Genomic DNA, 12,786 nt, shown 5'->3' with positions numbered 1-12,786 from the left:
TTATAGTTATTGGTAGTTGAAGGATTGTATATTATTATTTTTGTGATTTATATCTATGCTGTTGATCAAATAATTATATATATATATATATATATATATATATATATATATACACACACATACAGGTATGTGTATGTATATACATACAGGGGATTTCTGCCTGTATGTGTACAGATGAAGAATACCTGCATATGTATGTGTGTATACACAACATGGGATACATGTATTGCAATATATAAGGAGGCTACTTCTGTATGAGTGTATGTTGTGTATAAAGGAGACATTAATTCTTACCTAATAATTTCCTTTCCTTATGTCCAACCAGACCAGTCCTGACTCATGGGTTATACCTCCCAACCAGCAGATGGAAGCACAGATTAACAGGTTTGCTGACATAATCCCTTATAGGCTCCTGTGCTGACCTCAGTCCATCAGTATTCTATATAATAAGCTAAAATAAACATTTTTAATACACTAACCTTTCCCTCACCCCCTCCCAAAGAAAACTCTAAAGGGCTTCCAAGGGAGAAATAAACAACAGAAACAAGAAATGGAACAGACATAGCCTAAATTCCTTGATAAGGTTTATTCCTTAACATTCAGCACACTGACTAGCGCATACAAGCAGTTATTCTGAAAATGAATCAGGAGACTAATGCACTTGTCAGAACAGGGAGGGTCCTGGACTGGTCTGGCTGGACTCAAGGAAAGGAAATTATCAGGTATGAACTAATTTCTCCTTCCTCTTCATCTAGTCAGACTAGTCCAGACATATGGGATGCACCCAAGCTATCCCTCTACTAGATGGGACACTGCAAGTCTGCTCTCAAGACTTCCAAATCAAAGGCAGCCTCTTCCCTGACTTGAAAGTCAAGTTGATAGAGCTTTGATTAAGAATGCAAGGAAGACCAGATTGTCACTCTACAAATCTCCAGTGATGACACCAGGCAAAGTTCTGCCCATAAAGCTGCCTGTGCCCTGGTAGAGAGTATGCCCTCAATTTCTTGGGAAGTTGTAATCCCTTGGATGTGTAAGCCTTTCCCTATCACTTTCTTACTTCAACAAGCTGTCGACACCTTGTAAGCTGTTTCGACTCTTCTAGAACCACTAAACCGAACAAATGATACTCCGAGGTTATGAAACTATTAGAGACCTTGAATTACAGCTCCTAACATCTAAATGATGAAAGTGAACAAACTCTTCTTCTCCCAAGTCCCTTTGAAAGGAAGAGAAATATATAAGAACATAAGAACATAAGAAATTGCCATGCTGGGTCAGACCAAGGGTCCATCAAGCCCAGCATCCTGTTTCCAACAGAGGCCAAACCAGGCCATTACCCAAACACTAAGAAGATCCCATGCTACTGATGCAATTAATAGCAGTGGCTATTCCCTAAGTAAACTTGATTAATAGCCATTAATGGACTTCTCCTCCAAGAACTTATCCAAACCTTTTTTGAACCCAGCTACACGAACTGCACTAACCACATTCTCTGGCAACAAATTCCAGAGCTTTATTGTGCGCTGAGTGAAAAGGAATTTTCTCCGATTAGTCTTAAATGTGCTACTTGCTAACTTCATGGAATGCCCCCTAGTCCTTCTATTATTCAAAAGTGTAAATAACCGATTCACATCTACTCATTCAAGACCTCTCATGATCTTAAAGACCTCTATCATATCACCCCTCAACCTTCTCTTCTCCAAGCTGAACAGCCCTAACCTCTTCAGCCTTTCCTCATAGGGGAGCTGTTCCATCCCCTTTATCATTTTGGTTGCCTTTCTCTGTACCTTCTCCATCGCAATTATATCTTTTTTGAGATGCGATGACCAGAATTGTACACAGTATTCAAGGTGTGGTCTCACCATGGAGCTGTACAGAGGCATTATGACATTTTCCGTTTTATTAACCATTCCCTTCCTAATAATTCCTAACATTCTGTTTGCTTTTTTGACTGCTGCAGCACACTGAACCGACGATTTTAAAGAATTATCCACTATGATGCCTAGATCTCTTTCCTGGGTGGTAGCTCCTAATATGGAACCTAACATCGTGTAACTACAGCAAGGGTTATTTTTTCCTATATGCATCACCATGCACTTGTCCACATTAAATTTCATCTGCCATTTGGATGCCCAATCTTCCAGTCTTGCAAGGTCCTCCTGTAATGTATCACAGTCTGCTTGTGATTTAACTACTCTGAATAATTTTGTATTATCCGCAAATTTGATAACCTCACTCTTCGTATTCCTTTGCAGATCATTTATAAATATATTGAAAAGCACCAGTCCAAGTATAGATCCCTGAGGCACTCCACTGTTTACCCTTTTCCACTGATAAAATTGACCATTTAATCCTACTCTCTGTTTCCTGTCTTTTAACCAGTTTGTAATCCACGAAAGGACATCACCTCCTATCCCATGACTTTTTAGTTTTCGTAGAAGCCTCTCATGAGGGACTTTGTCAAACGCCTTCTGAAAATCCAAATACGCTACATCTATCACCTGATTGAGATGAAAAAATGCAAAACCATTTTAGGAAGGAACAAAGGAACCAGGAGAATCTACACCGCCTTGCCCGAAGAATCCAAAAAGGGATGAGAGCACCAAATTCCAATTCCCTGGAATTGGAATTTGGTGCTCTCATACCTGGTTGGTCATCCTTTTGAGCCTCTAAGAGAGGCATTGCTTAAGCTGCTTACACTTAAAACAGTGTTTTCTGGTAGCAATCTGTTCTGCCACATGAATTTCGGAGCTGCAGGCTGCATCGTGTAGAGCAGTGGTTCTCAACCCAATCCTTGGGACACACCTAACCAATCAGGTTTTCAGGATATCCACAGTAAATATGCATGAAATATCCTCATGCATATTCATTGTGGATATCCTGAAAACCTGATTGGTTAGGTGTGTCCCAAGGATTGGGTTGAGAACCACTGCTCTACACGATGCAGCCTGCAGCTCCGAAATTCATGTGGCAGAACAGATTGCTACCAGAAAACACTGTTTTAAGTGTAAGCAGCTTAAGCAATGCCTCTCTTAGAGGCTCAAAAGGATGACCAACCAGGTATGAGAGCACCAAATTCCAATTCCAGGGAAATACTTATTCTACTGAAGGCTGAATATACTTTTCCTGAAGGAGACAAGACACATTTAGATGAGCCAATAAAGGGCTGCCCATTAACTGGCCTCTGTAATAGGCAATAGCTGCTATTTATTTATTTGAAAAATATATAACCCACTTATCTACCATTCTATGTGGTTTTCAAAAAATACATCCACACAATATACACTATAAACTCTATACACACAACATAATATATACTCTACAAACATCACTCTCCCTTTAAAACAATATAATATCCAAAATAAACTAAAATCATCTAGTGCAAAAATGTAAATATAATACTGTGCTTACAATTGGCTTCCTGCACCTTAGGGAGTTAAGGATCAACCCTTATCCAATTCCTCCTGCACAAATTCTAAGGTTGCTAGCACTGCAGTTCTCTAGCTGAGATTTTCCTAATCGAGCACCAATCCTCAACTTCCAAGGATGTGAAAACTTTTGGATCAGAAAAAGATATTTACAACCTTCTGAGAATATCCCTTCTCTGACAGATAAACCTGAAATACACCTGGCCCTGAGAAGACCACTTCTAAAGCAAGTCCCTCTGCAAGGGGTTCAAGCACGCCCTTGCCCAGAGCACTAGATCTAAAGCAGCCACAATGGAACTCAATAGCTGAAGATAAATCCACATGGTGGATCTCTGAATCCTCAGTAAACCATGCACAGCTCTGCAACTTCCAACTCTTTATGTCTGTCAATCAGACCTGGCCTTCCCTGCTGTTAAACCAAACCCTTAGGTACTCCAGGGATCAAGAGAGAAGCCAGATGCTCTTGTCGAAACTGGAAACCTAGCCCAGATCCTGCAATAACTCCAACATTCGCTGATTCACTTTCCCCGGTCAACTTTGGTCAGATCCACCAATTGCTCAACATGAATGCACCAAAATTTCTTTTCTGAGCAGGGCCACCATCACAACCATCACCTTGGAAAAAGATCTTGCAGCTGTGGCCAACCCAAAAGGGAAAGCCTGACACTGAAGGTATCTCCCCCCTCACTTTTCCATCACTGCAAGGTGAAGATATTTCTGATGCCCTTCTTTTATTGGAAGATGCAGCTATGCTTCCATCAGATCTAATGACATTGAGAATTCCATTGAAAATTCTCCTTGTTGCACTGCTACTATAACCAACTTCAGAGTCTCCACCCCACCTTCAGAGCCTTGTTGAGCTGCTTCAGGTCCAGAATAAGGCGAAAGGTACCCCCTTTTTTTGTTCTACAAAGAAAAGTATGTACCGAACTTGACATCATTGAGAGTACAGGACCGGAACCACCACCGCTCAATGCAGCAAACACAAAAACATCCATGCGGCTTCCCCTTATGATCAACAAAGAGAAACCTTAAAGCATCTGAAAAAAGGATGGGAAAACTCCAGAGCGTAGCCATCCTGATGACTCTAAAGACACTCTGATCGGAAGAAATGTGGACCCACTTCTAGTAAAAGGCTGACAAACGCCCGCCTAGCCTTTTTACTGGAGAATGGCCTACCGCACCTTCAGTGGAAGGTCCAATAATTTCTATACTGCCCCGAGACTCTGTCCTTATTTAGCTTCTTGGATTTCCAAAAGGACTGGAATCTACTGAAAGGTCTAGACCTCTGGCCACACATCAACCTCCAGACCTCACATGCTTGGAATCCTTAAAGTACCTCCAAGCTGGAGTTGGTCACGACATCCTCTAAAGCTCGTCTTTGGACAATCTGGGGATTTTCAATTCCCCCATGCTTTCACCAGCTTTTCTAGATTTTCTCCAAACTAGAAGGAACATTTGTTCCACCTTGCCTTGGAAATTTAAACTGCTGACAAGTTACGTAGCCACACCAAACGATGGGCAGTTACAATGGAAGACATACTCTTAGCTGAAGCCTGGCGTTTGCCAAAAAAGACGCAACCGATTCCATCTGAACTGCATTCTTCAAGGCTGTCCCCCACATTCCGAGGAACTTTCCTGCAATCCTGCCCTAGCAACAATACCACTGCACACAGCAGCCTTCAGCTCCAAACCAGAGGCCTCAAAAGCCCACTTAAGCACAAGCTCTATCTTCCTATCCTGAGCCCCCTTCCACGGGAATAGTGGTCCTCCTAGTGACAGCACAAATGAGTGCATCCACTTCAGGAAATTCCAGTTTTTCCCTTTACTAAGCCGGGAGGGGGATACAACCTTGCAATGGTCTTATTCCCTTTAAAATTTAACTCTGGGGCATCCCATTACCCAAGGATCAAATCCCTATCTGTGCCATGGAAACACTTTGAATGGTTTCCTTAAACTTTATATTACAGCTTCTTCTGAATTAACAGACTCCTATCTTTTTTTTTTCCCACTATGTCCAGTGTTCTTAGGAACTGTGAAACTATGGGAGAAAGTTCCTCTTTGTGGAACAACGGAGTCCTAGCTGAATTATCCTCTTCCCTAGGGAACTATTCCTCCTCCTCAGCCTCCCCTCACTGCCATTTTTCCTTAAAACCTTAAGGTCCACAAGTGGCAGATTTGGAACTGCAGTACTTTCTCACCTCCCAATCCCTCCTCTACCTCTTTTCTCATTCTTTAGCTCTGGATTCTGTGGGAAGGGGGGTCCCATAAGAGAGAAATACGGTGCTGCACTCTGCCCTACAGAAAACGGCCCGATGCAAACACCTCACAAACTTTGTGGGAAGAGAGGGCCAGGAAGAAGAAGGAATCACATCGCCACCTGAAGAGATGGGAGCTGCTGTCCTTGGAACTCCACCTGGAGGAGTGCGGACCGGGCCGCTGCAACGTCCCATGACCACCGGAACCAGCCACTCCCTTCTCACGGTTGCAAACGTGGCCACTCTTCCCGCTGCAGCAGCAGCAAGCACGCCGGCAGGACCGGCCCTGCAGATGATCCCGCCAGTGCAGACCTTCCGGGGCAGACCACATGCTGCTCACGCTCCCCCCTCCTCCCGGTGCCTGAGCACGCGATGCACACACACTGCAAGCTGCCGAGTGCTTCCCCTGCTCCTGAAGAGCTGCCATCGCTTACCTCTCTCCTGCCTCAGCCCACCAGTCCCTCAGACGGCAAAACTGTTATGCTTTTATTTTTTACAGCATTAAGCAGCAGGAACCAGGCATAGCTACAGGGGCTCAGGAGAAAGGGGATAGGGGGTGGGAATAGATGGGAGCCTTGTTTAGTCTACTTTTTATTTTTTTTAAGGGAAGGAGAGACCTTGGAAAAGCATGGGGAGGGAGGAGGGAAGAGGGTAATTCCAGTGACTATAGTTGAGAAAAGAAAATTATTCCTTACCTGCTGATTTTCATTCCTGTAGTACCACGGATCAGTCCAGACCATGGGTTATATCCCCCTTCCAGCAGATGGAGACAGAAGAAAAACTTGTGAGGTGCTCGGAATTACCCATGAGCACCCTCTGCGTCCCATCAATATTAAGAATATCAAAGCAGAAACAAAAATCTCAGAAACTAATTGATGAATGGATCAAGCAAAAAACTCCCAATCAAATAGGGAACTATATACCAGTTGCCATTAAGGCATATAGTGTCTGTAGCCCAAAACCTTGCAAATGCAAAATCTCTAAGCCTTCGAGAAAAATCTTGCAACCTCAATATACCGCCAAAAAACAGGCTAACTGTGCTGAGGAAAAGCAAGATATTGGACGGAAATGTGCTATCGAAAAGTGTGGGTGGGTGTCTGGACTGATCCATGGTACGACAGGAACGAAAATTAGCAGGTAAGGAATAATTTTCTTTTCCCTGTACATACCTGGATCAGTCCAGACCGTGGGATGTACCAAAGCTTCCCTACATAGGGTGGGCCCTCGATAGCCCTGCTCAAATGACCTGGTTGCCAAACGAACCAAACCCCGGAGGTCTTAGATTAAGACGATAATGACGCGCAAAGGTATGTAGTGACTTCCATGTAGCTGCCCTGCAAATTTCTTGAGGAAACACCGACTGACTTTCCGCCCAAGAAGTCGCCTGAGAATGGAGAGAATGCGCTTTAATACCATCCGGAGGGGGTTTACCTGATCCGATATACGAGGCAACAATGGCTTCCTTCAACCAGTGAGCAATAGTAGTCTTAGAGACCTGTTGTCCTTTCTTGGGGCCACTCCAGAGAACAAACAGATGATCTGAAAGACGGAAATCATTAGTGACCTTCAGGTAACGAAGGAGCGCTCGCTTAACATTGAGCCGCCGCAGTTCCCTGGAGTCCTCCTCTTGGAAGGCTGGAAGCTCCACTGACTGATTGAGATGAAACGAAGATACCACCTTCGGGAGGAAAGATGGCACTGTGGTCAGGGTGACACCCGAAATCCATGAAACGCAGATAGGGTTCCCTACAAGACAAAGCTTGCAGTTCCGATATTCTGTGAGCTGAAGAAATGGACACGAGAAACACAGTCTTCAGAGTTAAATCCTTGAGCGTAGAATGCTTCAGCGGCTCAAAAGGTGGACCACCCAAAGCCCATAGTACTAAATTCAAATTTCACGAAGGACACAGGGCACGGACCAGAGGTCTCAGGTGTTTGACACCTTTCAAAAAGCGGACAATGTCCGGATGTGATGCTAGAGGTGTTCCATCCAAACGCCCAGTGAGCGAACCAAGGGCCACTACCTGAACCCGAAGAGAATTGTAAGCCAAACCCTTGCCGAGCCCGCTCTGCAGGAAAGAGAGAATCTGAGCCACAGACGTATGACGAGGAGCAATTCCCCCGGAGACACACCAGGAATCAAAAACCTTCCATATTCGTACAAAAGAAATGGAGGTGGAAGTTTTCCTGGCCTGCAAAAGCGTGGAAATGACTTCCTCTGGATAGTCTCTTTTTGTCAGCCTTCTCCTCTCAAAAGCCAGGCCGCAAGACAGAAGCGATCTGCCTGGTCGAAAAATACGGTACCCTGATGAAGGAGTCGAGGAAGATGTCCCAGATGAATTAGACCGTCCACCGCTAGATTCACCAGATCTGCAAACCACGGCTTTCTTGGCCACTCGGGCACCACCAAAATCACTGCTCCGCGGTGAACTTCTATTCTCTGTAGAACCTCCCCCACCAGAGGCCATGGGGGGAACGCATAAAGCAGAACGTCGTGAGGCCAGGGCAGTACCAGAGTATCTACCCCTTCCGCCCCATGTTCCTGTCTGCGACGGAAAAAGCGGGGCGCCTTTGCATTCCTTAGAGTGGCCATCAAGTCGAGGTGGGGGGACCCCCACCTCCCAACCAGAAGTGACATTGCTTCTTCAGATAGCTCCCACTCTTCGGGATCCAACATCTGCCGGCTTAAGAAATCCGCTTGAACACTGTCTACTCCCGCTATGTGAGAAGCCGCCAGATGCATGAGGTGATGCTCCACCCATATCATGAGCTTGTCCGTCTCACAAGACACATGTTGACTCTTCGTTCCCCCTTGCTGATTGATGTATGCCACCGTGGTAGCATTATCTGAGAGGATCCGCACAGATATGCCGCTCACCAAAGGGAGAAATCGTTTCAGGGCGAGACGGACTGCTCGGGTCTCTAGGCGATTGATTGGCCATTTCGCCTGCACCAATGACCAGTGGCCCTGTGCCGCCTGAGTTTGACACACTGCCCCCCAGCTGGAGAGACTGGCATCTGAGGTGGCAACCACCCACTGGGGGACTTCCAAGTCTACACTGCTGAGCAAATGATCCAGACTGAGCCACCAGCCCACGCTGTTCTTGACCATATCCGGAAGTGGTAAGGGAGCTTGGAACTCCTGAGACACCAGCTTCCAGCGAGAGAGCAATGCCCTCTGCAAAGGTCGCATATGCGCAAAAGCCCAGGGTACCAAATCTATGGTAGAGGCCATGGAGCCCAGTACTTGAAGATAATCCCACGCCGTGGGAAGTGTCAGACTCTGGAAACGTTGAATCTGTGAATTGAGATTGAACGCCCAGTCTTGATGCAAGAAAACCTTGCCCACACTGGTGTTGAAAAGAGCTCCCAAGAAATTCAGTGTTTGCAACAGCGTAAGACCGCTCTTGGCAAAATTGACCACCCATCCGAGAGAGTTCAGGAGATGCAACACCTTGTCGACTTTGCCCGAATGAGCCAGTCGTCCAGGTAGGGATGAACTAGAACACCCTCCTTCCGTAGAGCCGCTGCCACCACTACCATTACCTTGGTGAAGGTGCGGGGAGCGGTTGCCAGACCGAAGGGCAGGGCCTGAAACTGGTAATGCTGACCCAGAATCTTGAACCGGACAAACCTCTGATGAGCCTTGTGGATTGGAATATGGAGATAAGCCTCCTTGAGGTCTAAAGACGCCAGGAATTCCCCACTGCGGACCGCCGCTATCACTGAACATAGAGTTTCCATCCGAAAATGCGGAACCTTTAGGGCCAGATTTACTGTCTTGAGATCCAATATGGGTCTGAAGGCATTGTCCTTTTTGGGAACCACAAAGTAGACGGAATAGTGGCCTTCGCCTTGCTCCTTCGGCGGCACTGGGAGAATGGCTCCAAGGTTGAGTAGCCTGTTGAGCGTCTGACGCACTATTAGCAGTTTCCGCAATGGTCCACACGGAGAACAGGAACTTGTCCCTTAAAGGTCGAGCAAACTCTAAAACGTAACCGTGCTTTAGAATATCCAGGACCCACCGATCCGACGTGATTTTGACCCACTCCTCGTAAAACAGGGAGAGTCGTCCCCCAACTATGGGCGGCAAGGAGTGGGCCGGTGACCCTTCATTGGGTTGACTTGGAAGCGGATCCTTGTGGCAAGCCCCCTCGAGAGGATCTGCGGCCACGAAAGGAATGAGACCAAGATTGAGACCTGGTAGAGGAAGGATATTGAGAAACAGGTCTTGACTGCGAAAAATGCCGTTGTTCTCTGAAACGGGCCCTAGAGGAATTGAATGTCCGAAAATTCCTCGGACGGTCTTCTGGAAGCTTGTGTACTTTATTATCCTCAAGAGATTTGATAATCTGCTCCAAATCTTCTCCAAACAATTTACCCTTAAAGGGGAGAGAGCCCAGCTGCGCCTTGGAAGAAGAGTCTGCTGACCAGTTGCAGAGCCAAAGGAGGCGTCTGGCCGAGACTGCTGACACCATCGACCTGGCCAGGACCCTCAAGAGATCATAAAGCGCATCCGCCGAATAAGCAATTACCGCCTCCAGGCGTTCTGCTTGCTGCGCTTCTCCGGGGGCAACTCCTAGGTACCTAGCAACTGCTGTACCCATCTCAGACCTGCTCTTTGCATGAGAGAGCTGCAGACCACTGCTCTGACACCCAATGCTGACACCTCAAAGATCCTTTTGAGGTATACTTCCAGTTTTCGATCCTGCAGGTTGCGCAAAGCTGTCCCCCCTGTCACCGGGATGGTGGTCCTCTTAGTGACCGCCAACACCGAAGCGTCTACTTTTGGGACTTTAAGAAGTTCTAAGAATTCCTCCGGGAGAGGATATAACTTATCCATAGCTCGGCCTACTCAGAGGCTCGAGTCAGGAGAATCCCATTCCCTGGAGAGCAGCTGCAGCAGCATGGGATGAAAAGGAAATGGTTTTTGCAGGAGGACGCAGTCCCACTAACACAGGATCACCTTTTGACGCCCCCGTATTCAAGCCTGAGGGGTCCTGAGGCGCATCTATATCTAACTCAGAAAGTACATAGAAAATAAGCGGTTCAAGCTCATCCCTTTTAAAGAGCCGCAAGACTCTGGGATCATCCCCCTCCATGTGCATGCTGGAGAAAACTCCATCCAGGTCCGCAGCACCATCCTGATCAGGATCCGGGTCGACCGGAGCTGGGTCTGGTAAGTTGGGAATGGGAACTACTCGAGCCTGAGTAGAACCTGAGGGAGTCCCCGAAACATCCCGGGCACCCTCCAATCTGGGTACCTTAGGGGGGGAGAGGGCCCAGAAGGAACGCTGTCCTGCTGAAATATGTGGGCCAGGTAAGCATTATGCATTAATAAAATAAAATCAGCCGAAAAAGCCGGTGGGGGATGGGCCCCATCCAGGGGAACAAAAGAGCTAAGCCCTGGAGTTGTCCCCGAAGTTGAGGGGTCCCCCGGGGGGGGGTCCACCGGAGTCAAAACGGGCGGAGGCCGAGCAAAATCGGCATCAGGGCTGCCCTGTGGATGCGCTGACACAGACGCATGTGCATTCAAAATGGCAGCTGTTCCCGCGCTCGACGGGAACGGGGCCGACCCCCCAGGAGGAGGACAGCCTGAAAAATGACTGCTCGGTCTGCTGCCTGCCCTGGAAGAGCCCTCCCCGCCAGGGAGGAATTTGGTGCAAATCCCCTCGCGGGAGAGCCGAGTCCCAGGCTCCCCGCAGGCGGCACATCGCGTCCCTCGCGGCAGGGGGGAAGGGAGACAGCTGAGGCGCTGACAAAAAAACTGCCCCCGAAAGCGCTCCTGGCAGCCGCCAAATGAAACGGAGCCAAAAACTTCTCTGCGGACGACCGCAACGGCCCGGCTCACTTTTTTTTTTTTTTTTAAATAGGGCTGAGGAATGGCGCCTCTCCGCTCCCAGACCCCTGAGGAATGGCGCCTCTCAGGTCAGTCAGCCTTAGGGTAGGGGGAGCGGCTGGACCACCAGCTTACACACCCCTAGGGCCAGGAACGAAGGAAAAAACTTTAATAGAAAAAGAAAACCTACCTTAGAAATAATGCAAGCTTATTCTCAAGGCAGCAACACATGCAAGCTGCAAGGCAGGCAGGCTTAAGAGCCTCCTATCGGTTTCCTGACTGACTGAAAAAATTAAACTTTTTTTTTTTTTTTTAAACTTGATCCATTCAAAGAAAAAAAAAGCACTGTGAGAGGAAAGGGAAGAAATAAAAATTAATTCTACAAACTTTCCTCAAAGATTTGAAAATGTAAGTGGGAAGCGCAGGTTCAAACAGCCTCCATCTGCTGGAGACAGGAGAATACTGGTGGGACGCAGAGGGGGCTCGTGGGTAATTCCGAGCGCCTCTCAAGTTTTCCTTCTGTCTCCACCTGCTGGAAGGGGGACATAACCCATGGTCTGGACTGATCCGGGTACGTACGGGGAAAAAAACCCTGTTCCAGTAACTGGAAACCCATGGTCCACTGGCTGTGCTCTACTGAGGGAGTGAGTACAAGACTCTTACCTCAGGAGTTACCTATCCCAATTTCTATCTCCTTCACCAGGCCTAAGCAGGCCAGCACGGGAGCCTATAAGCAATGACATCAGCAAACCTGTTAGCATAACCCATGCATCTGGGCTGGTCTGGCTGGCTGAAGAGGAAAATGAGCGATACCTGTATGTGTGCATGTCCATATACACACAGGGAATACTTCTGTGTGGCTGGCTGTGTGTAAAGCTGGGAGATACCTGTGCATATACCTAGATTTATTCATGGATGGTCACTTTGAGTAGTATTTTATGCTAAAAAGGAGGGATATAAACTGAAATTGTATTGTATGATTTGTGTTTGAATACATATAGAGGATACCTGTATCTGCGTACATATGGGATATACCCAAGGTATGTGTACCTTTGGGTGAATACATGTATATGTGTGTATATATAGGGGATACCTTTTGGTGTGTAGGTACATGCAAAGTATACCTGTGTGTATATATGGGGGACAAGTGCTTGCATGAAATATATATATATATATATAGGTATATATCTTTATGTGAGTACCTAGGTATAATCCCTCTGTGCACGTGTGTATCTTTATGTGGGTACATGGGTATATTTCC

The 12,786-nt window shown here is 46.9% G+C and overlaps 1 protein-coding gene across 1 annotated transcript in view; it reads right to left on the bottom strand.

Moving 5' to 3' along the window:
• Positions 1-12,786, bottom strand: part of LOC115082732 (zinc finger homeobox protein 2-like) — a gene marked incomplete at its 5' end in the record, with an annotated part of 32,864 nt that overhangs the window by 7,307 nt on the left and 12,771 nt on the right. The window lies entirely within an intron of this gene.

Source organism: Rhinatrema bivittatum, unplaced genomic scaffold (assembly GCF_901001135.1).
Source record: "Rhinatrema bivittatum unplaced genomic scaffold, aRhiBiv1.1, whole genome shotgun sequence".
Taxonomy (NCBI): domain Eukaryota; kingdom Metazoa; phylum Chordata; class Amphibia; order Gymnophiona; family Rhinatrematidae; genus Rhinatrema; species Rhinatrema bivittatum.
This window is presented reverse-complemented; position numbering and strand designations above follow the sequence as displayed.